Genomic DNA, 5482 nt, shown 5'->3' with positions numbered 1-5482 from the left:
GAAATGGTCCTGGAGAGAAATGTCAAAAATTATTTAGCAAATTTTGTTTTCCTAGCCAAGAAGAATAAAAATAGTTGTTTACTTACCCCAAATGCCAAGGCTGAGGCACATAAGAGTCTGAGCAAAGTTACAAGGTGACATTGTGCCTGTAGTTGCAGAGCTAAGTGCATCAAAGTTGAATCCATTGAGTGTTCTTAGAAGGGCTGACTGACTGTGTGAGCTCAGCCAATCAGATTTCACAAAGTGTGTCCTAACTCTGCACACATCCTCATTTGAATATGAGATGATGAAGTGATACCAGGGTTTTTGTAGTTCCAGATACCTCGTGACTACTTCTGAAAGCCATTATTTAAAAGTTCTGTGTTGTATTTACTTTTGGACACTTTGACGTTCATATTTCATGGGGTTTATTTAGATATGTTTGCCTAGGATCCACAATATCCACTTCTCCGAAAGTTTACGGAGATGTGAGTCTGGTCTCCGAGTTTAGTTGGACGTGACGGACAGGTGGATTAGCCAATTAGGGAGACACATAGTCCATATCAAAGCAAATATGGCTGCTTATGACAAAACAAGAACAGAAAAAAAAACCATCTGAGTCACCTTGAAGATTTCTGCAGAAGCCGAGAGGGTCACAACAAATGCAAATGGTGCAACAAATACAAATGCGACAACACACAACAAAAAGCCACAACACACCAAAAAAAAAAAGAGCCACAACGGAAATGACCGTGGGACTCTATTTTAATGCAAACGCCGCAACAAATACAAATGCCACAACACAAACACAAATGCCGCAACACATTAAAAAGCCACAACACATTAAAAAGCCACAACAGAAGTGACCGCGGGACTCTATTTTCCGACGGACCGATCAAGCGACAAGTGAAGAAGAAGAACTACAAGGTGAAAAGTAAAGGAAGTTGGAAACGTGAGTAAATGTAATGTATTGTTTTATCATTATTCGTTTCACGTTGTAGTTCTTGTTGCGGCGTTTGCGTTTGTTGTGACCCCTCTCGGCTTCCATAAAATTTGGTTCTACTGTAAATGATGAGTGACCAGTGAGCTCCTTTGTTTTACATGCATGGCACTGGCACGATGGCGGGCGTGGGAACCAGATCCCTCTGTGTAAAAATACACAGGCATTAGATGTATCATAATATTTATGGAAAACAAGCAAAAAAAAACCCACCTTAAGTCCAGTTGCAGATGAAAAGGAGTAAGAGCGTAGCGGCACAGTTACTGTATTTTTCGGACTATAAGGCACACTTAAAATCATTTAAATTTCTCAAAAACAGTGCGCCTTAATTTCTCAAAAACAGTTCCCCTTATGTATTAATTCTGGTTGTGCTTACTGACTTCGAACTGATTTTATGTGGTACACGGCGCTCAAAAAACCTGTCAAAATGTTTTAGTATGACTTTGGTAAGCTATGAAGTCGCACCGCTTGATGGATTGTCGGAGCATTACAGCTACTGTAGTCAGGATCCTCATGGAGTAAGTCTGACAGAAGCCGACAAGGAGCGAGCTGTTTTTTCAGCGTTTATAGTTTATGCAAATGAGCATTTATGCAAATGAGATTAAGTTTTGTTTATTTAAAATGTAAACAAATGTGGCAAAGCTGCATTAAACACATTATTACTCAATGCATATTTGAGTCGTCCTTGTAGGAAATAAAAAAAAAAAAAACGCCACGATCTGCCGATGGATCGTTGATGCCTGGGCTAAAGGATCAAGTGTAGTCCGTTCGTTTGGCTTAATGCTCTTTATAATCCGATGCGCCTTATGTATGGAAATAGACGAAAGAATTCAACATTGCTGATATTGCACGTTATAATCCGATGTGTCTTAGTCCGAAAAATACAGTATTTCATTTTAATTCGCCTCAAACATGGAAAACGTTCTCAAACACAACGGATTCCAGGCACTCCGAACAAGTAGAAAAAGTAAAAAAAATCGCACAATCAAAAATATAGTTAAAAGGCCTTTATTTGAATGGCCAAAGCCAACATTTTTCAACCTTAACTGGCTCTGATCTACCTGCTCCTACTGATTGGAACACCTGCAGCAAACAGCCACTTTTTTGTTCTTTATGGAAAACGTTCTATTTACCTCCTTATCTAATCACATCTGATGTCCTGAGTTCTGGGTGTTGACCAAAAGTACAACATCCCAGATAAAAGCCATGAAAATAATTGTACTTGTAACGGACTAGGGCTAGGATATGGCAGCGATCTGTGCAATCAGAAGAAGGTCCAGCAGGAGTGAAGGTGTGTGAATAAAACAGAACACAAAATTAGTTCAAAGGTATATATTAATTATATAAATTCAGAGTATAAATATATAAGGGTATGAATAATAGAAACTTATTTATATTATATTATTATTATTATTGATATGTATATATAGGTATGATTTAACAGAAATAAAATAACACACACAAAAAAAATGACAAAACCAGTAAATGTCTTTCCAAGTCAAGCGTCCAGTTAATAGGCAGGGGTAGAGGGTGATATAGTTCATTAAAGTTCTGTAGCTCGCCATCCAGTGTAGTGGTGTTGATGTGCAAGAGAATGATCCAGTGTGGGGGAAAAAACCTGACCTGGAACAGGGTCAGTAAAACTAAAATTAGCCATGAAATAAATGTATGTAACACCTGCAATTCAAAGGTAGCTTTAATAACAAAGCAAGCCAGTCAGTGTATGGGTCTTACAGCCATACGGCAGCATTTATTTACAAAAAAAATATTAAAAGGTGCTTTTTAACAAGTGAGGATACTACTGCAGGGGTGCGGCTCCACCCTAAAGCTGGGGTGAAGGAGACATGCTATAATGTGAGGAAACAAACAAGATTAATACAAAGAAAACCATTACCACAACTGAAAACACCCATTTACAAGTGCCACCATCACCAATAACTATAAATAAGGTCACCCTCTATGTGAGCCCCTCCACACACCCAGCTACCTCCAGCCCACACCCACTGCAGAGCTGTAATGAATTAACAAGCAAACAAAACTCAAAAACGGCAACCAGCACTGAGCCTCTCTCATCTGGACTGTTAAAACCCAGAAATAGCCGTTTGTTAGGCCTGCTCAGGAAGAGGAAGTCACCTAGTTCCCCTCTGACCTTTGTAGTCTCTGCCATGTGACATCTGTGTCACATGGCAGAGACTACATGTTCAGCTACCTTGCCACATTAACTTAAATTAGCCTTAGCTGGAGTAATAAACCATTACTAAAGGAAATGAAAATTCAATCACACATAAATTCAAAACTCACAAAAATAAACATCTGGCTATCATTTGTCTAATAATTAATAATACTAATAAACTAAAATAATACTACAAAAATATGGTGCACCTTTAAACAAATAAATCAATATCAATAGGATTCATGATCAATTCAATGTGTCGTGCTGTTGCGCAACCGGTTGCTTTCAAAATGATCATTGCCGCTTGGGCTCGTGCAGAAAAATAAGCTAACATTCTATTAATGTTTGGGGTAATCAATTAAAAATTTGTCCGTTCAATGCGAATGGCGTTGGTGAAGCATTCGGGTTGAGTGAAAAGTAAAATAAAGCGGGAATTAAACTAAAAAGTCAATTTGTTTGCCGCGCTGACGGCGTTTGTTTGTGGGAGTGGTGGGCGTTAGCTTAGCTGACTATGCGGGTGTTGACAGGTTCGGACAAATTGCAGAGATCTTTCAGGAGAGGTAGTTTTGTCACTCACCGTTGAGATGTGTTCTGAGGGGAAGGAAAGAAGGGTGTAGCGGTGACGGTAAATCTTTATCAGATCCATGGTGAGGCGTCCTTTTCCAAACGTTTAGCCACAGCGCTGTAGCCCCGGAGGAGAGGAGCAGGAAGGGTGTGTGTGTGTGTGTGTGTGTGTGTGGCGCCGGAACTTAAAGAGGGTTATCCCGCCACAGTAAGGGTGCCACCGGACGTGGTGTTACGTAACGTGGGTTACATACTCCAGATGGGACAGAAAGGGATACTTGCATGCTCAGATCCTACGACATCTGTTTTAGTTGGATACTGCGTTAGCGATGTCACTCTACATACACATAAAGTGACACCTAACTCAAGACCAGACATCGGAATTGTGTAACCAGGTCCCTTGTTGATGCCGCCAGTGTAAGAGGAATGTCTAAGGAGTTAGGAGCTTTGAACGATCACGCAAAACATCACAGAATATTTCAGTTGACTTGACCAATAACAGACACGCCTTACTGTAACAACTAGCAAGGTGTGATTAGTTTCTCTGTAGTTACTGTCTCAGAAAGTGTTTACTACGGGTGGAACTTGGTGTATACGAAGATTCCCCGGGGTTTTCGCCACTGGACACACGGGTGTAAAAGACTCAAAAAACAAGTCAAAAGATATTGCACATATATTGCACTGCTATTTTGACAATGTTCTAAAACAATAATGCAATTCTTAATATGTTAATATGTGCTGCAAAGCCACAGTTACAGGTAGCATCACAGACATACTGCGTCACGAAATCTATGCATTCGGAAATGATTTGTGGGTAATTAGAACATAACTTGCACTATCTGACATAACCTAAAAACCCCCCCCACACTTTCAATTTGCATGTTATGACTTTGCCAAGCAACGGTAGAAGAATGAAAGCACAACCCGACCTGTGGTTTGTGTGGCCTGAATGCAACACTCAGCAGCATGCATGTACTTCTTCACATGACTTGCACTCTTGATTGTTTTGACCTTGAACTTTTGTATAATTAACTACGCATGGAATCTCTGCGCCCCCCTCCCAGCTCCTTATTTTTTCCGCAGCACCGCCTTGCCTAACCTATTCTCTGTGAGAAAAACTGATTACTGTTTTTCATAGTTTCAAACTTGAGTAATACAAATTGTTCAGAGACACGATCAGTCAGTCAACAATAAAACATCCTCATTAATGTTCAATCATGGTCACACCTTTATTTTGTGATTTAGGAATAATGTCTATTAACTTGGGTCATGAAGGTTTGTGACTTTTAAAATATGGGTCCCCAGAAAAAAAAAAAAAAAAAAAAGTTAGTACAAAAGTACATGTAAGGATAATCAAATGTCTCAATTCAAAATGTGTATCAAGTAGGTGTTATGAAATTAGTGTTAATGATGAGTTATGTATGGCCATTTAACATTTTCAAGTGAATAACATACAAATTTATGAAAAATATTTTAAAAGTTTGTATCCTGTGGTGCCCCCCCACTGATTGTGAATGGTTGGTGCCACGGGCCATGTGGATAATCCGGGTTTGAGGTCAGTAGAGATTGACAATTCCAGGGTTGAAATCATCCAAATAATTCTAGTGGAGGTGTTTTGCCACATGACATCACAAAGTGGAATGGAGTGTTTTCCTTTTGAGAGAAGAGCTGAGCCTAAAAATGCAGGTTTGTGTGTTAAACATGAAACAAAACACAACTCCAGGTCTGTTTGTGATGAGGAAACATTAGAACATAGATCAGAATAT

This window comes from Boleophthalmus pectinirostris, unplaced genomic scaffold (assembly GCF_026225935.1).
Source record: "Boleophthalmus pectinirostris isolate CB_2022bp ecotype Guang Dong unplaced genomic scaffold, ASM2622593v1 HiC_scaffold_20, whole genome shotgun sequence".
In the NCBI taxonomy this organism is placed as follows: Eukaryota; Metazoa; Chordata; class Actinopteri; order Gobiiformes; family Gobiidae; genus Boleophthalmus; species Boleophthalmus pectinirostris.
Note: the sequence above shows the minus strand (reverse complement) of the source record.